This window comes from Accipiter gentilis, unplaced genomic scaffold (assembly GCF_929443795.1).
Source record: "Accipiter gentilis unplaced genomic scaffold, bAccGen1.1, whole genome shotgun sequence".
Lineage (NCBI taxonomy): Eukaryota > Metazoa > Chordata > Aves > Accipitriformes > Accipitridae > Astur > Astur gentilis.
Window position 1 is genome coordinate 791843 of NW_026061188.1, and position 26977 is coordinate 818819.

Sequence of the window (26977 nt, forward strand, 5' to 3'; positions counted from 1 at the left end):
CTAGTCCAACTCCCCCCACAAAATCCTCAACTGTCTTCCAAAGACCATCCACCGAACAACATATCTCTCTGTGCTGACTGGCAATTACCAGGTTCCAGGGGAGCGCTCCACAGGAACACCGTTCCCGGGAGCCTTGGAAAAAAAAAAAAAAAAAAAAAAAAACCACAAACAAAAAAAAATCGCCCTGCCTTTGAAAACCCAGGCCCGAGGCAGACCCCAGTCCAAACATTGGCAATCAACATTGCCTCATGGAGCAGCTGGGACCAGGGAAAAGGAAAAATAAATGGGGCAGGGGAGGACACACCAAAAACCAACCCATATCCCAGCTGGGGTTTTTTATTCTAAGTTTGGGTTTTTTTTCCTAATTCCCTGAAAAACATCTCAACTCTACATCCAACCTGAAAGGAAAAAAAAACCAAAAAGGCTTAACCACAGAACCCTACAAGGTTAGAGACATTCACAACACACCACTCGTTCAGATCACATGAACGCCAGCCCTCACTCTCAACTCATCCATCATACCGTCCACAGGCCTCAAGAGGCCGTCACCCCGTCTGCAGCAGCAGGGGCCTCAAAAAAGCACCCTACCTGCAAAAACCCAGGCCCCAGCCCAACCTCCTTCCAACCAACCTCCCCACAAACTGCCCTTCCGTTACACCAACATTTCAACACGCACCATCATCTCCACCATCCGTGCATTTTCAACCCGATAATTAGCTTTCACAGTGCCACGTGTCACAGTCCAACCTCCGTAGCGCCATGTCACCTAAACGCAAGGTTCTTTCAAGCACCTCTCGTGCCCTGTCATCACCTGCAAAAACAACACACAAAGCTTGTCAACAGACACTTCATCCTCGAGAGAGAAGTCCTCCACCACTCCCCTACCCTGCTTCCCACCTATTCCAAAAATAACACATCCTCACAGCCAGTGTCCTCCATGACACTTGAAAAAACCAGAGCATCACAAACACAGAGCTGTCCCAAAGTTACCGATCGCTCCAAGACCCATCACGCTGCTACTTAGACCTCAAGGCCTTGACCATTTCTAGAGACTTGCCACAAAGCATCTGCATAAACAAGATGAACACCATTGCCCAGTTCCTGCCTTACTCAATGCTAGTTCACAGTCCAATTGCGATCCCCTCAACTCTGCATGCAAAGAGCCCGAAGTCATTAAACCTTCTACGCTGCCTCTACAATGCCATACAAGACACACACAAACATAGAGCCATGTAATTCACATGCAAATGTAATGCCATACAAGGCAGTACTCTTACCTCAGTCAAGGCAAAACAACTCAGAGCCTTGCCATACCAGACAAAACAGAACAGGGCCAATGCAAGAGACTCTCACGTGACAGTCAATACAAGTACAGACCAAAACAATACAAAACCAATACAGAACCATAGAAGGCAAGGCAGTCTCAGGTGGCAATCCATACAAGTACAGAGCACTGCAATACAAAACACAATGCAGGGCCAGGCAATGCGAGACAGTCTCACATGACAGTCGATAAAAATACACAACAAAACACCACAGGGCAAAGGCAAATACAGACCAATACAATGCAAGAAAACTGCAAAACACAGCAAAGCAAAGCAGTCTCATAGAGCCACCGGATGCATCTTCCTTCAGAGTCCACCCACGGACTCAACTCCTTACAGTGCTCTGCTGCCTTCCCCCATCGCTCTGTGGGACACATCCTGTCCCTCCACATCTGAAAAAAAAAAAACCCAAACATATTGAATGAGTCACCTGGATGCAGAGCAAGAGCTTCACAACTCCAGAGGTCTTGATTCCATCTACAAAGACCATCTGGAATGCAGCTACAGCCTGTCATTTTAAAAACAAACAAAAAAAAAAACAACACACAACCAAAAAACAAACAAAAAAACAACACAAAAACCCAACACACACACCCCCCTGCCCACTGTAGGGTTCAATTATATGGAACTTCGTTACTGGCCCTGAAAGTAGCTCATGGTCGCAAGAGAGTTCCAGACACCTTTGAAGGCTCTGAACAGAACAAACAAGAAGATAGAAGAAGAAAGATCCCAATTAGAAAAACACAGGTGCACATTCCACGATAAAGGGAACTTGGCACAACCGACCTCAATTCAGGGGCTTATCTTGACCAGTTGGACTAAGACAGGTTTTGCATGCTCTAACATAGCCAATTATATCCTGTGTGTATGCACGTGTACAGAGCGAGTATAACTAACTGTATCTTATGTTTCTACGCGTGGACAGTATCGATGTAACCAATCACCGCTTACGCTTGTGCGCGTGGACACCACATGCTTGCGTGCAGCAGCCAATCAAAGCTTCTAAACAACTTAGAGAGTTGTGTAAGAATGATCAGCTAAGCTCAATAAAGGGGCGACTTTGATCATCATACTGGTGTTCTATCATCCGGGCCCCGCACGGAGTAACCCTAAACCCTACACCCCACCAACCAAAAAAACCCAGGGCCAAACTTGGAGCCCATCACGTGCAAGTCTTAACACCTTAGAGACTCAAATCCGCTTCACTGCCCCTCAGCAACCCCTGCCACACGGCTCCAATTGTCTCCGTGAAACACTATCGGCACGGCTGTCCGCGCAGGCCGATGGCTACTCGAGCCGAGACGACTGTACAACCCTCGCCTAAACGGTCTAGGCACATCAACGTTTCACCCGTAGACTCTTATCGCTGTTCCACCTACCCCTGACTCCACACCCCCCCAGGCAGAGCAGCTCCAAGCCAAGCACACCGTGTGCAGAACGTCACCACGTGGAACGCCACCAACGAGGTGATTCAACGAGAGAGAAAACTCTCAGCAAGAAGAATGACCCCCGGACGGGAGGCGCCGTCGGGCAAGATGACCTACGGGGCCGCAACCGCGAGGCCAGGAGGCTCCACAGCAGACCCAGAGGAGTCAAACGGAGCGGCCCGTTACAAGACAGCACTGTCAAAACCCAGACGACAGATGCGCCAGAAGCCTGGCGTCGAGACCTAAGGATGTCAGGATGCGGGGAAGAAGTCCCACTCCGAGAAAACGGACGGCTAGAGAGCAGAGCTGCCGATGCAGGCTGAAAAAAATGCTGCCATAGAGCACTGACCGGAACCCGCCAAGACCGATCCATGCTTTAGAGCTCCGAGCGCAAGAAAAGAAGCACCCGATTGGCACCGGGCCAATGAGTAAGAGCATTCAAAACCCTAGGGACAGCACCCGAAGCGCATGCCTCGCTCCTCTGGCGCAAAGCGCGACAAGGACATCGAGACCCGAGGAAGGTCTAAGCACACAAGACAGACTACACAAACTACACGCCACCGCGGACACGGGCTGGAACTGCCCTGCCCGGCACACACGGGTCTCGTGCTGAAAAGCAACCCGCTCCCTTCTCCTGCGCAAAGGCGACTGCTTTGGGACAGCCCTCTCTCCTGCGCTAACTTTAAAACTCCTCCCTGCTATTCCCAGCTTTGTCCCTTCCTCTCAGCCTGGTCCCTCAACTTAGCTTTCAGAGGGCTGAGGGTCCAAATCCATCCTCCACAAAACCACACGGGCTAAGTGGGATGTTCCTCAAGGGGAACATTGCTCTTCAACATCTGCAATGAAAAAAACAAACACAAACAAATCAGAAAAGGGAGTAAGCATCCCGCTGGCCAACGCCAACTACTTCCCCAACTCCCCCCTCCTCACAAGTGCCACCGTGTTCACTTCCCCGCTCATTCCAGACTCAGACCCTGCAGCCATCATCACTCGTGGTATCTAAGGTACCGAGAGAAACCACGTTAGCGTGGCACTCGTGAGAAGCCATCGGCCCCACGCTCCTCCTCGCTAATCCACAGCTCACCTGAAACGCTCATCCAATTCAAAGATAGCCCACACAGCACCTCCACAACAGAAGGTAAAGGCTGAACCGAGCAGCCCCATAATACTTTGCTATTCAACACCGACCCGGCCGACGACCGCCTCACCTTCTCGGACCGCTCACCGGCATGCAGCTTTTTGGGAGACCTTATAGCAGACTTCACGGTACGTAAAGGGTGCCTATAAGAAACCTGCAGAGGGACTTTTTACAAGGGAGTACAGCCATAGGACAAGGCGGTAACGGCTTTAGTCCTAAGGAGGGTACATTTAGTTTAGGCGTTAGGAAGACGTTTCTCACTAGGGGTGGCGAGGCACTGGAACGCGTTGCCCAGAGAACCTGCGGATGCTCCCTCCCTGGAAGCATTCAAGGCCAAGTCAGATGGGGCTTTCAGCAACCTGGTCTTGCGGACGGCGTCCGTGGGGGAGGGTTGGAACTAGAGGATCTTTATGGTGCCTTCCAACCCAAACCATTCTACGATTCTATGACATTCAAATCCAACTGCAAAACTCCTCTGAGAAGGGCTGGTAAACCCTCCTCCCTTTCCCCAGCAGTCCCAAAACTTAAGAAACCCCTTTTCTTCTCCTCAACTGTCAGGAAAGGAACCCCACTGCTTCCTGACACCTCCTGCCCTCAATCTGCACTCCTGAACCCCCTTCAGTGGCTACTCCTCAAGAGCCGCTCTTCTGAGCAACATCCCAAATTCTGGGGGCACCCCCTAACCTACAGCTCCCCAGAGACTCTGAGCTCTGCTACATGCCCACAAAAGAAAGTCAAGTCCCAAGCCTTGTAATCTACGAGGGGCCTGCCACCAGCTGCAAAGATTCTAAGGACAACGTGGCATTCTGTGGGCAATGAGGAAAGGCACCCCAAACCCTGAAGGGCACTGTGCCTCACGGCCCTTCTGCTTTCATCAGTAGTACTAAAACTCCATAGACAAATACATACAAGATGCTCACCCTAACCCCTGCTAAACAATGTCACCATCAGTCCCGTTAAGAGAGATAACAACTTACACAGCAGAACTGTTAAAAACCCAACGTTCCTTCTTCAATAAAGTTGGGAATTGCAGGAAAACACAATGCATGAAGACTAAAAAAAAAAACCAAACAACAAAAAAAACCCCAAACAATGCATACTATTAAACCATCTTTCTACCCCTGAACTGATGCAGAAACTGACACTAGGCCTAGTAGATGTAGAAATAGAACGTATGTTTAGACTCAGTGTATTGCTAAATAAAAGACTCAGGAATTTGTTAGAAGGTTAACAACTGCCTCTGTAAGTTGATTTACGTAGACAAGCCAAGGACATAAAGCACAAGATTCCTGTGTCTGTAATATAAGACAAAATAACATGCCCTCTTTGAGGAGGTATTCTGTTTGATAAGAAAATATGTTCTGTCTCTTGTGGTGACTGAGCCAAAAGCTAGGTGATAAGCAGAGAAGTTGTTTGTGGGGCCCAGAAGGGGATCGTACTGCGCAAACTCGTACAACAAAGTTCAAACAGCGGACAAGTGAGGAAGACTATGGAAGACCACCAGAGGACTCCAGAAGACCAACGAAGACCTTCAACACGCATGCATAAAGGACATTTACATATGCTAATGACTTCTCGGAAAATCAATGAATATGTATATTATTTCTCAGAAATTTTATGAATATGTATGTAAGGCAGGTATTTAACCTATACAATTAGTCCCAGCCAGAAAGCACATTTGGAGGAGCGATCCTCCGTTCTTCCAGCGCTGCAATAAAGAATACTTAACTCCATCACTGAATGCTCATTTCGAGAAACAGAACACTCGAAACAAAATTACTGACCTGAAAAAAAGAAAGGGGGAAAAAAAAAAGCTGCATACAAGTGTGTCGTGGTTTCAGCCCAGCCGGTAACAAAGGACCACGCAGCCGCTCGCTCACTCCTCCCGCCCCCCTCCGGTGGGATAGGGAGGAGACAGAGGAGAGAAAAGGAAAAAAAAAAAGGAACCTCAAGGGTTAAGATAAAGGCAGTTTACTGGGACAACACAAAACAAAATTGCAACAACAACAACAATGGTACTAACGAAAGAGTAAACAAAAAGAGTGATGCACAGTGCAACTGCTCACCACCCGGAACCCAACGCCCCACCACTTCCCCCACCGAAAGTCGAGCGCTCCCCGGGCCCGATCCCCATTTATATACTGAGCATGATATCACATGGTATGGAATAGCTCCTTGGCTAGTTCAGGTCAGCTGCCCCAGCTATGCCCCCCACATCCCAGGTTCCTGTAAAAATTAACTCTGTCCCAGCTGAACCCAGGACAAAGTGTTACTTTCTACCACACATGCTGCTGAACCTTGACTGGTCCTGAAGCTCTTACCTCAGGCAGACACCTCTTCCCAAAGGGCTGAGCCAGCTCAAAAGCTGCAAAGCACTCAAGGAAGAGCTGAGCACCAACACCAGAGAAACCCAGGAGCACAATGAGCTCCCTCAGCAGAGCCTGTGGCTCAAATACCCCCGAGCCCCCGCCCACCACCCTTAGCACAATCCCCTGGGAAAGGGGAAGGGCAAACCACCAGCAGCTATAAAGTCAGCTGGAGGAGCAGCAGCACTGTTCTCACCTGCCTTAAATTTACAGCAAATGAGACCCTGAACAGAGAAAGTCACCCTTACTGACAACGATGATACCTGCTCCTGTGCTACAGCTACACCTATTGCATCAGCAATGGGACCAGGTAGGGAATTCAACTTAATTTGTCTGGGGCCTAGATAGAAAACAATAGATGCCCTTCCAAACTAGGTAGGAAACTAGCTCATTAAATGCAATGACAATGTTGTTATCAAAAATGATGTGCTTTAGTTTCCTATAAAAAAGCCAAAACACTCTGGGGTTATGCTTCATTTCTAGCAAGACTGTGCATACCTCCTTACTTCTACCAGAACTACCTTCTGGATAGGAACGAATCAAAAAGCAGAATTAGATCCCTTAAGAATTCCGTCTCCAAAATATCTCTGGTTGCAAAACAAATTATTTCCTGTGAATAGCCAATGATGCAGAGTCCCCCTGAGCATGTCTCCAGCTGACTCCCTTAACAGAGGTACAAGAGCCCCAAAGCACAAAAGACACCAAAAAAACCCCATGGAAATACATGGGGGGGAACAGGCAGCAGCCATGCCCTACAAGGACAGGCCAGGGCAGGGCAGGGGGGCAACAACACCCCCTGCAGTCATGCAGGAAAGGGTCAGCAGAAGCCACACCCCCACGGTTTGGGGGGGGGGGGGGGGGGGCGCAGCCACAAATGACACCAAGAAAACATGGAACTTCAGGGATACACAGCGGCTGGGGGGAAGGGGGTGATGCCCCCACCAATCGGCATGGGAAAAAACTCACAGGGAAGGTGGGTTAGATGGCTAGTTTGCGGTGGTAAGATATGTGCACAAGAACATGCACAGGCTGGGGGGGGTCATGCATGAGGTTTACCTTCACCAGGGGCTCCACCCAGGTAATCCAGAGTAGGTAACCTCATCTGGGATAATCTGCAACAGCAATTCCGCTCTGGGTTCTTGACCCAACACCAGATAATCCACACTGCCTGCCCCATGGAGGGGGTGCTTCCCACAGGATGGGGCATCTGTTGTTGCCTATTAGCATTAGGTAGAAAAACAAGGTAAAAAAGGTAGAAATGCCTATTAGCATTAAGGTAGAACAACAACAACAACAACAACAACAAAAAACCCCCAGAAGTTCTACAGAAAAATGAGTGAGCAGCCCACAGCACTGGCAGACAACAGATTTTTTTATCCCCGCTTCCTCCACCCCTTCTTCTTACCCCCCCACCCCCGTTTTTTTTTAAAGGAAATAATTATTCTATTCTGAAACATATTGCCAGTGATGCAGTTGAAGCCAAAAGTTTAAATGAGTTCAGGAGAGAATTAACCGAATTCTAACACATGTGCCAACACAACTGCTATAAAAAGCATCTGCATCATGGTGAAATGCAAACAGCTACTCTGAGAATGACACATTATTATTCACTAAATTTGCCTTTTACCCTGTTGTATAGTTACTAATGTTGAAAAGAGTCACTGCTGTGCAAGAAACTAAAACTTACAGCGCTTTATGCTCGGAGAGAACTGTGGCCCATCAGCTCGTGGCTGTGAAGTCTTACAACTTAACACGTTGCAGTTGCACACCAGCAAGTTCTGAGGTGGACTGCCGACTGTATTCAATAGTCACAGCTTATGTAGGAGGATATGATAAACTTTACTTATTTGCCTTTAACCGATGCTCCAAATATGTTAAAGTCGTTCTTAAAGCAGGTTACTGGTTTGATTACCCTTCATACAAAATCCTCCTTCAAATGGAGGTTTCTCTTCTCTTCTTTTCAGATTTAAGGCATGAACAGAAACCACACCTGCATCATCACTGAAATCAGTGCCTATTTTTCAATAAACTTTAGCAGCAGCATCAGAATTCGTCCTCAAGTACCGTTCATAAAGCAAATGCTTCATTCTTCAAAACTTTTTTTAGCAAAGGTTAGTAATGCTGTACCACAGACTCCCACGCCCAGTCACGCATGTTCTTCCTGAGACTGTTACGCAGCTTCGTATTTTAAAAATCGCCATCCTAACTGCGTACCTGATACTACTGGTTCTCCCCTTTTTAAAGTCTGATGTTAAGGAAAAGCTGCAAGTCCTACAAAACCAGGCAGACTTGCTTGTTCTTGCCAAAGAGAAAAAGGTTAAGCATTATTAAAAAATAAAGACTATTGCGTACCTTTAAGTATCCATAAAGCTATCAACACAAACCGTATGGTGGTCTGTTAGCATCGCTATTTGAACACGGGCATGCAAAATGTCCTTCAGTTAAATTCCAAACTCTATGAATTAATTGGTGGGCAATTCCCCAAGGATAAAACGTCTATCAAAAGCCAACAGTAAGCCAGAAATATCTTTCCGTTTCATAGGGTAAAAAAAATGATACAGTGAATCCTGAAAAAAGAAATCGATATTAGACAGGGAACGCCTATATAGTTATAGGGCAAGTAATAAAACATTTAGTGTTTTGATTTTCTTTTTTTTATTTATGTCATCACAATAGTTAGACAAACATGGAAACATTTGCAACAGCAATACTTGGGCCACTTTAAAATCTTGGTAACACTGAAATACAGGGCAGCGAAAGCTAATGATGTGGGGAGGGGACTTTAGGTCTTCTTATTTTCATACACATTCACACACACACACACTCCACAACTCCAAAGAGCTATCTTAACTATGTCTGCCAGTAAACGGAAATAGTAGGCAGAAAGGAACCATATCTATACTAAGACAGTTAGCTGTGCCGTAAAACTGAAGATCACTGCAACCAGTGCCATCTTAAAGAAGAAAAAAACCCACCACCAACAACAACCAAAAAACCTGAAAGGAACCATCACTGTGCATGTCATAAGCATGAAGTTATTTTAACCTGATGACTACTCTGCCCTATACTTTAAGCATCATTAAGTTTTTATGTATTTTCAAAGTCTAAGGTTATTATTTTAAATGGCCTACTTGTAGTGGCAGCCCAAGTAGCATTCTGGAGAACACCACAGTGCCCACAACTTCTACAGGTCAGTGCAGTCTGATCAAGCACTACATTTCTAGGGGAGGAAAACAAAAAACCACTACCGCTCATTTATTCAATTGAAAAGCTTATTACCTGCACCTTCCAAAGCAACAGGCTACAGGAACACTGAATGCAAAGTAAACCAGACCCATCTGGAATACTCTGACTCAGCCTCAGCTCCAAGTTACACATCTTTCATTTTGTATTTTAAGGGATTAACAGCATTTGGATGCACAGAAACTGTCTTTACAGTGATGTCTGCGGACCTCCGAGTCAAGAGTTAAAAATGTCTTCCTAAATTATAACAGTATTAGCAGTTCCTCTGAAAGGAGTGGAAAAAAACCCCACAACCAGGGAAGGAGGAAAGTGACACAAAACCAAGGTTTTTTTCCAGAGATAACAAAATCCTGAGAGAACAAGATGCTTGCGCTATCAGAATAAAAATCCCCAAAGAAACAAAAGAGTTTACCTTTCCCTTGGAAAAGTTACCTTTGAGTCAAGATCTGCTCTTTTTCTCTCCCAACCATGAAATCTCTCTTCAGCTTAAGACTGTCATCTACTGCAGTAGAAATTCAGTGCACACACTGGAACCTGGATAGAAACTTATTTAAAAAAAAAACCAAACAATACAATAGTATTACAGTGGCTAGAAATCTTTTACATATTCTGATGAAAAGACTCAACTTATTTCTAGGAAATAAAGTGTTTGGGGCCAAAGCCAACAGATGATGTTCATGTAAGGTAAAAAAAAATTTTTTTTTTTTTTTTTTTTAAATTGATATATTGAAAAAAGCTGGAGAAGGAAGCGGGGACAGAAATGAAAAACCATTCAGGGAGTCAGTGGTATAGATTGTCACCATGCAACCTAAATATTGTAATTGCAGATCACATAGTCAGAATAAGCCAGTCAAAAGTAGCACACTCCCTGGGAGAGGGGCGGGAGTCTCTTCCCCCTTGTATTTCAAGCCAAGACCCAACTAGCAGAAGGCAGCTTTTCTGTCAGATAAAGCAAGGCAAAAGGATCACGTACAGCAACTTCCTTGCAGCCTCTTGCTCCTGAGCACCCTTCTTCACCTCTTTCTTTCTTTCTTTCTTCTGGTGATGGGAAGGCAAAGCATGTTCTGCTCCTGTGAGCCCATACGGCTTGTCCCTATAGTCACAGCAGGCACCTGTGATTCCTCTCCGAAGACATTTACGCATAGAAATCAGTTGAGTGGTGTGTTACGGAAGCATAAGCTGCAGTGGACGTGATTTTGAATCAGTTATTGTTTTGCCCATCATGATAAAATAAAACCGGCAATTTCTTACTTTATAGAAATCCTCCTAAAGTAGTAGTTGCCCCCAATAGCTGTCAAGTTTTTGTATCACAGGAGAACAAATGCAGCCAAAAGAACATTTTCTCTAAAAGGACCGCTCCGAACTACACAAGCAGGCAGGCACAGGCAGCTCCCAATTTAGTTAAGGGTACGTACACAGCACCACTTAGTGGTGCAAGCGGAGTCACCGCTGACAGGAATGAGAAGCTTGAACACCAACCTTCCCGCCCCGGCTCCCTGGACATGAACGATGTCTGGTCTGTCTGTCCTCACTCGCAAAATGCCTTTACTACAAGAGAGTACATCTGCCAAGCAAAACAAGTCCAAGAGTGCTGAACCTCAAGGCCAGCAGAACCAACGGCTGCTGAGCATCAAACAGATGCATCCACTCTGAAGAGCTTTCAGAATTCTGCAGCACTCTACCACACGGTTTCTGGCGACACAGCCTGAAGCAGGGTTTAAACAAATGATCCAACTTAGTATCTGCCTGTAGTGCAAAGAATAGCAATCTCTTGGCTCACGATTTGGGTTTTATATAGACTTGAGCCATAAACAAATGCAACAGATGTAGAAAAACTGAAGACCGTCAGCAACTGGAACGTAACTATTCTTTTTCCACTCCATCAACCCGTTGGAAAACTAACTCCCTCGTGCACTTACGTAACTGAGCACAAAGAGAACAAAAAGAAAGGCTTTTATTCAGAACAAATTAGTGTGTCTTTACAGGAAAGTAACGGTTTCAACTTACAAAACCAGCATCATCATTAGTGATGCACCTTTCCCGAAGGGGAAATCCTTCTCTTTTAGCAAATGTCAATTCCAAGAGTCTGTAAACAAAAACAAACAAGCAACCCACACCATTACCCCACAAAAGCTCTGTTTAGATTACACACACACACACACACACACATATATATATATAAAAAGCCCATGTCTTCACAGATGACAACTGTATCAATTTATACTTCAGGTCCTTCTCCTCCAGGAACCACCTATAAAAGACGACGACAATTTTGTGTTTGTGCCATAGGTCCGAGTTTTACAAACGCATACATGACAGTTCTTGCTTTACAACAATTTAGCAGATGGAGACTTCACCGGTAGACCACAAAAGCGGTTTTTCGATTCAATATTATCTTCCTCTCCCAACAGTGGAAGCCAGTTATTGCCAGAGAAGCACAGGACAGAACCTCCAAAACACAAAGAATGTTTAACAAAACACAGAGGAGTTCCTAGATAACAAACATTTTGGTTTTTGTCTTTGGTATTCACCTCAAGGAAATGATTCTGTCTAGAAACACTACAGCTCATTTTTAAAAGGACAAAGAACATCCTTCCTTTCGTGAATAATTTCTCCAATTGCTGATTCCTCCCCAGACTGTCACGGTACTGGGAAGTTGGTTTCCTCTTTCCAACTTCTATCAGTAAGCAGAGCTCAAAAACTGATAAAGAGCCTGAACCCTTCTACAGGCAGCAGGGAGTCATTTTCCAGGGAAGAAAGTAAAGAACTGAACAACAGAAAAAGAAATACAAAAGGAAAAACATGAATAAGGGAAAAAAGAAGAGGATAACCATTGCTTTTACTGATCCATTCTTAATAGTTAGCTGAGCACTTCTAAAGAGGAAGAACTTTGCTGCTTTCAGGACCGAAGTAAGAAAAAGTCTAAAGCATAGTCTTCCTGACATGGGAGACGTGTCCGCAAGAGAGGCACACGGTCCGATACAGAAACGTATCTACGTCTCGCTGAAAATTTGCACTCTAAGCATCACCAGCTTCTGCTTCAAGCGCAGTATACCACCAGCTTAACCGGAGGGTAGTAATTTTACCCCATACAAGAAGTCAGAACACGCGCTATCCTTTAAGGAGGCAGAACAATAACCAAAGCAGAAAAAGGCTTAGAAATTAAGGCAAGATGGCACTTGCTCAGACACACAGTGAGGAGGTGCAAGGTGGGAAAGACAGCAAAATGGAGATTGTTCCTCGTTCACACAGAGCTGATTTCGACTCGAGTTGGTCGTCCTCTCCTCTTCCCACAAAATTAGGAATGCTTTTACGCAGGAAGTCCTGACTTTGTAGCCATCTATGCCGACAAACAACAAACTATTCTAGGTCTGCTCTTGTGGTATTTAGGAAGTTGCAGAATTCAGCTTAGGGATGCATAATCACAGTATTTAATTACTGTTTCAGTACTGACCTACCTACACCAGCAGATAATAAACTAAAAATCACAGTGCTTCTGATTTGGTATAAGCCAACAGACCTCCAGATTGTTTTCAGAGCACGTAAAGGTACAGCTCTCTGGGCATCACATGGTAATCATAACTGCCAAATGACTTGACAAGCTTGTAAACATCCAAACTGCTGCAAACACATCTATACATACAATAATGGATAAAACGTAGATGCATTCCACCTACACGCTTATGCAGGCAAACACTCGTGAGTTAAAAGCCACTGTATGAACCAGCTTACGGAGCGCTTAACAAAGCCAGTGATTCCCTGGCACACCTGAAGACCAGAAAAACATTCACCAAAATAAAGTTAGGGACATGCTCTTTTTTTTTTTTTTTTTTTTTTTTTTAAACTGTAACGTGTACTAAGACAGCAAGGTCACTTTTCCAGCATCATTCATACACACATATGCCCCAGAAGCTACTTGAAATTACCTTGTGTAATGGAATTGTCTGGAAAGCTCAGCTTAAAGTAGCTGAGCTCAGTGACTGATTGATTTACAGGTACAGAAAATAAATGCATGCAGCATTTTAACAATGCTGACTTACCAGTGTTATGTTATTTCCATTTAGCAAAATCTGGTCTAGCTTTGTGATTCTTCTGCCCTCAGACGGAGTCTCACTGAAGCAGCGTTAAAAACAAATAAGCAAGCACACATAACCAGGGACAACAGTTCCAGTTTTGATTACAGAATAAATCTCTACATTAAGATGGCAGTTGTTGGAACTAAGAAATGAATTGGCCACGCTGCAGCCTGATCTTGACAAATTGACCGCCTGGATAAAGCAAGCTATCTGGCAACTAAAAAGATCCATTGTACTTTTCTGCTCAGTACACCTAAAGATACAGATTTCACCCTCGAAATCTCGGCAATTTCTTGAATACCACCAACACTCAGAACAGGTTTCAAATAGCAACGTGGCAGGACAAAGTAATAAATGCTTATCCTTAAGTCTGCTAACTCTCTAAGCCTTTGCCTAGACCTTAAGGAAATGTAAAAACAAACAAACTACTGGAAAGTTCAATGCATAATCCACGCAAAGTTAAGGCTATCAAGTAGGAACCGGATTACAAGTATAAGTCATGCAACAGCTACTCTATGACATGGATGTCCTGAACAGATCCTCCTCTACAGTTTAAGTCCAAGGTACAAACCCTTCAGCTGGCAAGTATTCCAAAAATATAAAACCTCTTTGCTTACAGAGCTTACACAGTATTTTTCCCCAGGAAACCAAATGTTCAAGAGGAACAGGAGGCAGAAACAACATTTACAATTCTGTAACGTCTTCTAGCACCGTATCTGAAAATCCAGTTTCAAGGAAAATAAGGCCCCGAATTTAAAAATAAAACTATTTCCAGTTATTTCCATGTCACACTGAGCTGTGATTTTACCTGTAAAACAAAAAAATCAGAACAAGACAACTGATCCATACAAAAAAGGCTCTCCTATCCGGCTCTCTTTCAAATGCTGGCATTTTCTGTGACTTGGATTTTGCCTGTTATTATGAGATCATTACATCACCTATCACACAAGTGTAGCTTTGTTATCTTTGAAAGAAAAGCTGCTAGACAATATACAACACAAAGTTAGACAAGCGAGGGCAGTACACAGGGATTTCACAGGCACTCTGGAATTGGGCACCCGACTTGAATTCCTGGCTTTGAAAACCTCTCTCCAAATGACTTACCGTCTTTCACTAAGATCCAGCAGCAGTTCTCTCCTGTGCCTCATGCTCTTCTTTAGCCAGCCAAAGCCCACGGAGCTGCACTGTAAGCTTGAAGGCCAGTGTGCCAGCTGCGTGTCCTATTTCTGTCACCTAGTTCTTATGTACCGTTTCTTGCTAATCAAAAGGCCCAGTGATTCCTCCTCACACATCACACTGGAGTTAGTACATCCAAGCAGTATTTCTGCCGCGCTACATTTGCACGGATTAGCTGCTGAACCCTCCAGATGATGTACTGCTTTTCAAGAAGGGTGTAGTATAACTGGTGAGGGTCTACAGTAAGTCCAAGAGGGTGCTCAACGATGTACAGGAGTCTGACTTCAAAGCATAAATTGAAAAACAGCCTCTTAACCTAGAAAGGGCAATACTGAAGAGAAAGAACAATGTTTAAACTCTAAAAGGTAGCTATAAGGAAGAACTTTTCTGTGCATCCACTGCACACAGTTACACGGAATCATGGGGCTTAAATTACAACCTGAAAAACTTAGGGTATGTGGCAATCTTTGCAACAGTAGTAATAATTACAGGAAATGTTTAAGAATAAATTAGGCAAGCGTTTGTCAAGAATGGTACAGAAAGTTGATCATTCACCTCTAGAATGAGAGCAACACTAGACTATCTTCAAAGGTTCTTCTTTCCCCACTGCTGTCCCTCTCCGTATTTCTACCCTCAAACACAAGCATCATCCCCAGCTCTGCACTTACAATTCTATCTGCATATGCACATGTCTAGAGATGCACATTTATTTCTTCGTTACACACAGCTGAAGGAGACTACTCAGAGGTAAGCCAATTTACATAAACAGCTTTTGAAAGTTAAACACCTCAGCTTCTTGCAAAACGTCAGCCCAACAGAACACCGTCAGCCCAACAGAACACCGGGAGCGGTATGTAAATCCTTATGCCAAAACTGCATTCTCTTAAATCTTATGAAAACCATCTCTAATATAAAGCCTGACTTGTCCATTTTCTGACACTCCCCTTCTCTGTCATCAAGGTACTTATTAGACAGTAAAACAACTGACGGGGTAAACACCATAACTAGCACAATAGCTGACTTGCGTAGCAGTTGCATATCAGGTCTGAAGAAATGTGACTTTAGTAGGTAGATACACATTCAGAAATGCACAAGAACTGAAAGGAGTAATCTGTAACTGGTAGACTAAGAACACTGCAATAGCATGCAATGTAAATCAACATGCACCTATAGGGAAGGGAAGTACAGAAACATTCTTCTGGATTGAAAAAAAAAAAATATACGCAGCAATGGTAGGAAAAGGTACTTGGAACGTGCCACTTTCAATCCACTGAAACAATGTCTGCAACAGCAGTAAGAACACTGGCAAACTACCTTCTCTGTTCCACAGGGCCTTGAAACCCATACGCATTGTCTGTTGCCAGTTGCCCTTAGGAAACAAAGGCGCTGCGATCAGTAGAAGCGTGTAGAACACCGAAAATGAAACTTTTGAGTATGTCACATGCAAGATCCTCATTCTCCGTACAGTCTACAAGGTTACACAATTGTAAAATACTTTGTAAGAATGAGAATCCTGACGTTTGCCTTGGATTAAAAAAGTTTTAAAACTCCGTTTTGAGGTTTTTTTCCAAGGGTTTTAGAAATAAAAGCATCTTGGTAAAGTGACTTTCACACACTGCACAGACACAAGCAGTGTTTCTCCCACTGCGAGAGGAGTATCAAAATACTCTTATCTAATATGTTATAGACAAAAGTGACCAAGGTCACAGGAGAATCTGTACTTTCCCACTGATTACAAGGAACGGGCCAGCTGCTTTGTGCCTCCTATGCAGCTGGAGCATGCAGTTGCCTGGTAACTTGTTCCGACCTATTGCATCTTAATCACATATACATGGAGGAATACCAAGCTGACCGCTTAGGTTTATCAGCCAAAACAGTTTACAGCAACACAATAGTTTAGAGCAATTCAGGAAGTTTAACACTGAATTTAGGTATGCGCTTATATGGTTTGACGAACAGAACTTTTATAAATGAAAGGGAAACAACAGGTGACTTTAGAGCATACAAAAGGTATAGTCTACAAACCAAATATCAATTATTAGCAATGTTTCCCTGTTCAAAGGGCATCACTTAATGTCTCAGACTCAACAAGCATGAACTGACAGACTGTTATGATTTGAAAATTTTAAAAAAGTTCTAATAGTGTGCCCAAAACAGAGCTGTTTCAGTGTTCAGGCTAGACTCGTCGTCTCCAGTAAATACATATCTTAATTCTAACACAGGATAAAAACCGATTTATAAATTTCCTCTTGTAAAAATGAAACTGTTCCAATCACCCTGTTCACTCCTATTTAAGATATTAAATAGGGCAAATCAGAAGTAACTTGAACCAATCCCTCCCACCCAGCTATAAACCAGGACCATATACAGCCCTTGCAGACTACACAAGACCCTGTCTCATTCCAGCCATATCATTAGCACAAGCTGTGCAAACCCATGCAAATCAACAGGTTTTCCAGGCATAAAAGCAGACTCCAACAGCAGTTAAGCCACTTCTTACAACTGACAATGTCATACTTCCATCACTGATTATAGCACAAGAACAAAAGAGAATGGGTCTTTATTGTCCTTCATGAACTTGAGGGGCTGCAAGAAACCAGTGAAGTTACAAGCCTGGATTCTGTAATGTCGCTATCAGCATAATTTCCAGATCAAAGATCCGGCCTCCTGTTACGATCATCAAACATAATTTTGAGTTCAGGGGACAGGTCATCACAACACTATGTTAGGTAGAGTATAAAACCTTATCATCAGATTCTCAGCTAGTTTAAGTCAATGTATTCTGTGTGTTCCGCTGAAGTCAACGAAACTAAACACACTATCATAGGAAAAAGATATTTCAGCACGCCTCAGACCTGGAAAACTATCTTGAAAAATGCCCGTAACTTTTAACACAAATTCTCTGCACTTCCCACCATCTCTCAACAGCGAGCAGTAGTAAGACCCTAACAGTTACTTGCAACCTATTTCTTGCATAGCATTCATTTTTATTTTAATTTTAAAAGGGGCAACTAATAAATAAGATTTTTGCAGCTACTCACAAAAATCAATAAGCAAAGACATTTGTTCCAAGACTTAAATTTCTTGTATAATTTAAAAAACTAGCAAAGCTCTGTAAAGTAAAATAGATACATTTACCTACTAATGTAGGAAACTACAGACAAACTTCAGGAAATGACCAAAGGTGCAGAGGATAGGCTAATGCCTATTAGCATTAGGTAGAAAAACAAGGTAGAAAAGGTAGAAATGCCTATTAGCATTAAGGTAGAAGAAGATGAACAACAACAACAACAACAACAACAAACCCCCAGAAGTTCTACAGAAAAATGAGTGAGCAGCCCACAGCACTGGCAGACAACAGATTTTTTTATCCCCGCTTCCTCCACCCCTTCTTCTTACCCCCCCCCCCCCGTTTTTTTTTAAAGGAAATAATTATTCTATTCTGAAACATATTGCCAGTGATGCAGTTGAAGCCAAAAGTTTAAATGAGTTCAGGAGAGAATTAACCGAATTCTAACACATGTGCCAACACAACTGCTATAAAAAGCATCTGCATCATGGTGAAATGCAAACAGCTACTCTGAGAATGACACATTATTATTCACTAAATTTGCCTTTTACCCTGTTGTATAGTTACTAATGTTGAAAAGAGTCACTGCTGTGCAAGAAACTAAAACTTACAGCGCTTTATGCTCGGAGAGAACTGTGGCCCATCAGCTCGTGGCTGTGAAGTCTTACAACTTAACACGCTGCAGTTGCACACCAGCAAGTTCTGAGGTGGACTGCCGACTGTATTCAATAGTCACAGCTTAGGTAGGAGGATATGATAAACTTTACTTATTTGCCTTTAACCGATGCTCCAAATATGTTAAAGTCGTTCTTAAAGCAGGTTACTGGTTTGATTACCCTTCATACAAAATCCTCCTTCAAATGGAGGTTTCTCTTCTCTTCTTTTCAGATTTAAGGCATGAACAGAAACCACACCTGCATCATCACTGAAATCAGTGCCTATTTTTCAATAAACTTTAGCAGCAGCATCAGAATTCGTCCTCAAGTACCGTTCATAAAGCAAATGCTTCATTCTTCAAAACTTTTTTTAGCAAAGGTTAGTAATGCTGTACCACAGACTCTCACGCCCAGTCACACATGTTCTTCCTGAGACTGTTACGCAGCTTCGTATTTTAAAAATCGCCATCCTAACTGCGTACCTGATACTACTGGTTCTCCCCTTTTTAAAGTCTGATGTTAAGGAAAAGCTGCAAGTCCTACAAAACCAGGCAGACTTGCTTGTTCATGCCAAAGAGAAAAAGGTTAAGCATTATTAAAAAATAAGACTATTGCCTACCTTTAAGTATCCATAAAGCTATCAACACGAACCGTATGGTGGCCTGTTAGCATCGCTATTTGAACACGGGCATGCAAAATGTCCTTCAGTTAAATTCCAAACTCTATGAAGTAATTGGTGGGCAATTCCCCAAGGATAAAACGTCTATCAAAAGCCAACAGTAAGCCAGAAATCTCTTTCCGTTTCATAGGGTAAAAAAAAAATAAATACAGTGAATCCTGAAAAAAGAAATAGATATTAGACAGGGAACGCCTATATACTTATAGGGCAAGTAATAAAACATTTAGTGTTTTGATTTTATTTTTTTTTATGTCATCACAATAGTTAGACAAACATGGAAACATTTGCAACAGCAATACTTGGGTCACTTTAAAATCTTGGTAACACTGAAATACAGGGCAGCGAAAGCTAATGATGTGGGGAGGGGACTTTAGGTCTTCTTATTTTCATACACATTCACACACACACACACATATATCTATATACACACGCGCACTCCACAACTCCAAAGAGCTATCTTAACTATGTCTGCCAGTAAACGGAAATAGTAGGCAGAAAGGAACCATATCTATACTAAGACAGTTAGCTGTGCCGTAAAACTGAAGATCACTGCAACCAGTGCCATCTTAAAGAAGAAAAAACAACCACCACCAACAACAACCAAAAAACCTGAAAGGAACCATCACTGTGCATGTCATAAGCATGAAGTTATTTTAACCTGATGACTACTCTGCTCTATACTTTAAGCATCATGAAGTTTTTATGTATTTTTAAAGTCTAAGGTTATTATTTTAAATGGCCTACTTGTAGTGGCAGCCCAAGTAGCATTCTGGAGAACACCACAGTGCCCACAACTTCTACAGGTCAGTGCAGTCTGATCAAGCACTACATTTCTAGGGGAGGAAAACAAAAAACCACTACCGCTCATTTATTCAATTGAAAAGCTTATTACCTGTACCTTCCAAAGCAACAGGCTACAGGAACACTGAATGCAAAGTAAACCAGACCCATCTGGAATACTCTGACTCAGTCTCAGCTCCAAGTTACACATCTTTCATTTTGTATTTTAAGGGATTAACAGCATTTGGATGCACAGAAACTGTCTTTACAGTGAAGTCTGCAGACCTCCGAGTCAAAAGTTAAAATGTCTTCCTAAATTATAACAGTATTAGCACTTCCTCTGAAAAGGAGTGAAAAAAACACAACCAGGGAAGGAGGAAGTGACACAACACCAAGGGTTTTTTTCCCAGAGATTACAAAATCCTGAGAGAACAAGATGCTTGTGCTATCAGAATAAAAATCCCCAAAGAAACAAAAGAGTTTACCTTTCCCTTGGAAAAGTTACTTTTGAGTCAAGATCTGCCCTTTTTCTCTCCCAAGCATGAAATCTCTCTTCAGCTTAAGACTCTCTTCTACTGCAGTAGAAATTTAGTGCACATGCTGGAACCTGGACAGAATCTTATTTAAAAAAACAAACAATACAATAGTACTACAGTGGCTAGAAATCTTTTACATATTCTGATGAAAAGACTCAACTTATTTCTAGGAAATAAAGTGTTTGGGGCCAAAGCCAACAGATGATGTTCACGTAAGGTTAAATTTTTATTTTATTTTTTTTTTTAAATTGATATATTGAAAAAAGCTGGAGAAGGAAGCGGGGACAGAAATGAAAAACCACTCAGGGAGTCAGTGGTATAGACTGTCACCATGCAATCTCAATATTGTAATTGCAGATCACATAGTCAGAACAAGCCAGTCAAAAGTAGCACACTCCCTCGGAGAGGGGCGGGAGTCTCTCTCCCCTTGTCTTTCAAGCCAAGACCCAACTAGCAGAAGACATTTACGCATAGAAATCAGTTGAGTGGTGTGTTACGGAAGCATAAGCTGCAGTGGACGTGATTTTGAATCAGTTAATTTTGTGCCCACCATGACAAAATAAAACCAGCAATTTCTTACTTTATAGAAATTCTCCTAAAGTAGTAGTTGCCCCCAACAGCTGTCAAGTTTTTGTATCACAGGAGAACAAATGCAGCCAAAAGAACATTTTCTCTAAAAGGACCGCTCCGAACTACACAAGCAGGCAGGCACAGGCAGCTCCCGATTTAATAAAGCGTATGTACACAGCACCACTTAGTGGTGCAAGCGGAGTCACCGCTGACAGGAATGAGAAGCTTGAACACCAACCTTCCCGCCCCGGCTCCCTGGACATGAACAATGTCTGGTCTGTCTGTCCTCACTCGCAAAATACCACTACAATGCCTTTACTACAAGAGAGTACATCTGCCAAGCAAAACAAGTCCAAGAGTGCTGAACCTCAAGGCCAGCAGAACCAACGGCTGCTGAGCATCAAACAGATGCATCCACTCTGAAGAGCTTTCAGAATTCTGCAGCACTCTACCACACGGTTTCTGGCGACACAGCCTGAAGCAGGGTTTAAACAAATGATCCAGCTTAGTATCTGCCTGTAGTGCAAAGAATAGCAATCTCTTGGCCCACGATTTGGGTTTTATATAGACTTGGGCCATAAACAAATGCAACAGATGTAGAAAAACTGAAGACCGACAGCAACTGGAACGTAACTATTCTTTTTCCACTCCATCAACCCGTTGGAAAACTAACTCCCTCGTGCACTTACGTAACTGAGCACAAAGAGAACAAAAAGAAAGGCTTTTATTCAGAACAAATTAGTGTGTCTTTACAGGAAAGTAACGGTTTCAACTTACAAAACCAGCATCATCATTAGTGATGCACCTTTCCTGAATAAGGGATAAAAGAAGAGGATAACCATTGCTTTTACTGATACGTTCTTAATAATTAGCTGAGCACTTCTAAAGAGGAAGAACTTTGCTGCTTTCAGGACCGAAGTAAGAAAAAGTCTAAAGCATAGTCTTCCTGACGTGGGAAGACGTGTCCGCAAGAGAGGCACAAGATCCGATACAGAAATGTATCTACGTCTCGCTGAAAATTTGCACTCTAAGCATCACCAGCTTCTGCTTCCAGGGCAGTATACCACCAGCTTAACCGGAGGGTAGTAATTTTACCCCACACAAGAAGTCAGAACATGCACTATCCTTTAAGGAGGCAGAACAATAACCAAAGCAGAAAGAGGCTTAGAAATTAAGGCAAGATGGCACTTGCTCAGACACACAGTGAGGAGGTGCAAGCTGGGTAAGACAGCAAAATGGAGATTGTTCCTCGTTCACACAGAGCTCATTTCGACTCGAGTTGGTCGTCCTCTCCTCTTCCCACAAAATTAGGAATGCTTTTACGTAGGAAGTCCTGACTTTGTAGCCATCTATGCCGACAAACAACAAACTATTCTAGGTCTGCTCTTGTGGTATTTAGGAAGTCGCAGAATTCAGCTTAGGGATGCATAATCACAGTATTTAATTACTGTTGCAGTACTGACCTACCTACACCAGCAGAGAATAAACTAAAAATCACAGTGCTTCTGATTTGGTATAAGCCAACAGACCTCCAGATTTTTTTCAGAGCACGTAAAGGTACAGCTCTCTGGGCATCACATGGTAATCATAACTGCCAAATGACTTGACAAGCTTGTAAACATCCAAACCGCTGCAAACACATCTATACATACAATAATGGATAAAACGTAGATGCATTCCACCTACACGCTTATGCAGGCAAACACTCGTGAGTTAAAAGCCACTGTATGAACCAGCTTACGGAGCGCTTAACAAAGCCAGTGATTCCCTGGCACACCTGAAGACCAGAAAAACATTCACCAAAATAAAGTTAGGGACATGCTCTTTTTTTTTTTTTTTAAACTGTAACGTGTACTAAGACAGCAAGGTCACTTTTCCAGCATCATTCATACACACATATGCCCCAGAAGCTACTTGAAATTACCTTGTGTAATGGAATTGTCTGGAAAGCTCAGCTTAAAGTAGCTGAGCTCAGTGACTGATTGATTTACAGGTACAGAAAATAAATGCATGCAGCATTTTAACAATGCTGACTTACCAGTGTTATGTTATTTCCATTTAGCAAAATCTGGTCTAGCTTTGTGATTCTTCTGCCCTCAGACGGAGTCTCACTGAAGCAGCGTTAAAAACAAATAAGCAAGCACACATAACCAGGGACAACAGTTCCAGTTTTGATTACAGAATAAATCTCTACATTAAGATGGCAGTTGTTGGAACTAAGAAATGAATTGGCCACGCTGCAGCCTGATCTTGACAAATTGACCGCCTGGATAAAGCAAGCTATCTGGCAACTAAAAAGATCCATTGTACTTTTCTGCTCAGTACACCTAAAGATACAGATTTCACCCTCGAAATCTCGGCAATTTCTTGAATACCACCAACACTCAGAACAGGTTTCAAATAGCAACGTGGCAGGACAAAGTAATAAATGCTTATCCTTAAGTCTGCTAACTCTCTAAGCCTTTGCCTAGACCTTAAGGAAATGTAAAAACAAACAAACTACTGGAAAGTTCAATGCATAATCCACGCAAAGTTAAGGCTATCAAGTAGGAACCGGATTACAAGTATAAGTCATGCAACAGCTACTCTATGACATGGATGTCCTGAACAGATCCTCCTCTACAGTTTAAGTCCAAGGTACAAACCCTTCAGCTGGCAAGTATTCCAAAAATATAAAACCTCTTTGCTTACAGAGCTTACACAGTATTTTTCCCCAGGAAACCAAATGTTCAAGAGGAACAGGAGGCAGAAACAACATTTACAATTCTGTAACGTCTTCTAGCACCGTATCTGAAAATCCAGTTTCAAGGAAAATAAGGCCCCGAATTTAAAAATAAAACTATTTCCAGTTATTTCCATGTCACACTGAGCTGTGATTTTACCTGTAAAACAAAAAAATCAGAACAAGACAACTGATCCATACAAAAAAGGCTCTCCTATCCGGCTCTCTTTCAAATGCTGGCATTTTCTGTGACTTGGATTTTGCCTGTTATTATGAGATCATTACATCACCTATCACACAAGTGTAGCTTTGTTATCTTTGAAAGAAAAGCTGCTAGACAATATACAACACAAAGTTAGACAAGCGAGGGCAGTACACAGGGATTTCACAGGCACTCTGGAATTGGGCACCCGACTTGAATTCCTGGCTTTGAAAACCTCTCTCCAAATGACTTACCGTCTTTCACTAAGATCCAGCAGCAGTTCTCTCCTGTGCCTCATGCTCTTCTTTAGCCAGCCAAAGCCCACGGAGCTGCACTGTAAGCTTGAAGGCCAGTGTGCCAGCTGCGTGTCCTATTTCTGTCACCTAGTTCTTATGTACCGTTTCTTGCTAATCAAAAGGCCCAGTGATTCCTCCTCACACATCACACTGAAGTTAGTACATCCAAGCAGTATTTCTGCCGCGCTACATTTGCACGGATTAGCTGCTGAACCCTCCAGATGATGTACTGCTTTTCAAGAAGGGTGTAGTATAACTGGTGAGGGTCTACAGTAAGTCCAAGAGGGTGCTCAACGATGTACAGGAGTCTGACTTCAAAGCATAAATTGAAAAACAGCCTCTTAACCTAGAAAGGGCAATACTGAAGAGAAAGAACAATGTTTAAACTCTAAAAGGTAGCTATAAGGAAGAACTTTTCTGTGCATCCACTGCACACAGTTACACGGAATCATGGGGCTTAAATTACAACCTGAAAAACTTAGGGTATGTGGCAATCTTTGCAACAGTAGTAATAATTACAGGAAATGTTTAAGAATAAATTAGGCAAGCGTTTGTCAAGAATGGTACAGAAAGTTGATCATTCACCTCTAGAATGAGAGCAACACTAGACTATCTTCAAAGGTTCTTCTTTCCCCACTGCTGTCCCTCTCCGTATTTCTACCCTCAAACACAAGCATCATCCCCAGCTCTGCACTTACAATTCTATCTGCATATGCACATGTCTAGAGATGCACATTTATTTCTTCGTTACACACAGCTGAAGGAGACTACTCAGAGGTAAGCCAATTTACATAAACAGCTTTTGAAAGTTAAACACCTCAGCTTCTTGCAAAACGTCAGCCCAACAGAACACCGTCAGCCCAACAGAACACCGGGAGCGGTATGTAAATCCTTATGCCAAAACTGCATTCTCTTAAATCTTATGAAAACCATCTCTAATATAAAGCCTGACTTGTCCATTTTCTGACACTCCCCTTCTCTGTCATCAAGGTACTTATTAGACAGTAAAACAACTGACGGGGTAAACACCATAACTAGCACAATAGCTGACTTGCGTAGCAGTTGCATATCAGGTCTGAAGAAATGTGACTTTAGTAGGTAGATACACATTCAGAAATGCACAAGAACTGAAAGGAGTAATCTGTAACTGGTAGACTAAGAACACTGCAATAGCATGCAATGTAAATCAACATGCACCTATAGGGAAGGGAAGTACAGAAACATTCTTCTGGATTGAAAAAAAAAAAATATACGCAGCAATGGTAGGAAAAGGTACTTGGAACGTGCCACTTTCAATCCACTGAAACAATGTCTGCAACAGCAGTAAGAACACTGGCAAACTACCTTCTCTGTTCCACAGGGCCTTGAAACCCATACGCATTGTCTGTTGCCAGTTGCCCTTAGGAAACAAAGGCGCTGCGATCAGTAGAAGCGTGTAGAACACCGAAAATGAAACTTTTGAGTATGTCACATGCAAGATCCTCATTCTCCGTACAGTCTACAAGGTTACACAATTGTAAAATACTTTGTAAGAATGAGAATCCTGACGTTTGCCTTGGATTAAAAAAGTTTTAAAACTCCGTTTTGAGGTTTTTTTCCAAGGGTTTTAGAAATAAAAGCATCTTGGTAAAGTGACTTTCACACACTGCACAGACACAAGCAGTGTTTCTCCCACTGCGAGAGGAGTATCAAAATACTCTTATCTAATATGTTATAGACAAAAGTGACCAAGGTCACAGGAGAATCTGTACTTTCCCACTGATTACAAGGAACGGGCCAGCTGCTTTGTGCCTCCTATGCAGCTGGAGCATGCAGTTGCCTGGTAACTTGTTCCGACCTATTGCATCTTAATCACATATACATGGAGGAATACCAAGCTGACCGCTTAGGTTTATCAGCCAAAACAGTTTACAGCAACGCAATAGTTTAGAGCAATTCAGGAAGTTTAACACTGTATTTAGGTATGCGCTTATATGGTTTGACGAACAGAACTTTTATAAATGAAAGGGAAACAACAGGTGACTTTAGAGCATACAAAAGGTATAGTCTACAAACCAAATATCAATTATTAGCAATGTTTCCCTGTTCAAAGGGCATCACTTAATGTCTCAGACTCAACAAGCATGAACTGACAGACTGTTATGATTTGAAAATTTTAAAAAAGTTCTAATAGTGTGCCCAAAACAGAGCTGTTTCAGTGTTCAGGCTAGACTCGTCGTCTCCAGTAAATACATATCTTAATTCTAACACAGGATAAAAACCGATTTATAAATTTCCTCTTGTAAAAATGAAACTGTTCCAATCACCCTGTTCACTCCTATTTAAGATATTAAATAGGGCAAATCAGAAGTAACTTGAACCAATCCCTCCCACCCAGCTATAAACCAGGACCATATACAGCCCTTGCAGACTACACAAGACCCTGTCTCATTCCAGCCATATCATTAGCACAAGCTGTGCAAACCCATGCAAATCAACAGGTTTTCCAGGCATAAAAGCAGACTCCAACAGCAGTTAAGCCACTTCTTACAACTGACAATGTCATACTTCCATCACTGATTATAGCACAAGAACAAAAGAGAATGGGTCTTTATTGTCCTTCATGAACTTGAGGGGCTGCAAGAAACCAGTGAAGTTACAAGCCTGGATTCTGTAATGTCGCTATCAGCATAATTTCCAGATCAAAGATCCGGCCTCCTGTTACGATCATCAAAC

General features: G+C 42.7%; 1 long non-coding RNA gene across 1 annotated transcript; it reads right to left on the reverse strand.

Moving 5' to 3' along the window:
* Nucleotides 1–1352: 1352 nt before the first annotated feature.
* LOC126037540 (uncharacterized) lies at nt 1353–8641 on the reverse strand. The gene is made up of 3 exons (XR_007505740.1): nt 8609–8641; nt 7313–7473; nt 1353–1717 (listed from the first exon to the last, which is right to left on the reverse strand). It is a non-coding gene; the product is annotated as an uncharacterized LOC126037540 (long non-coding RNA).
* Nucleotides 8642–26977: the final 18336 nt, after the last annotated feature.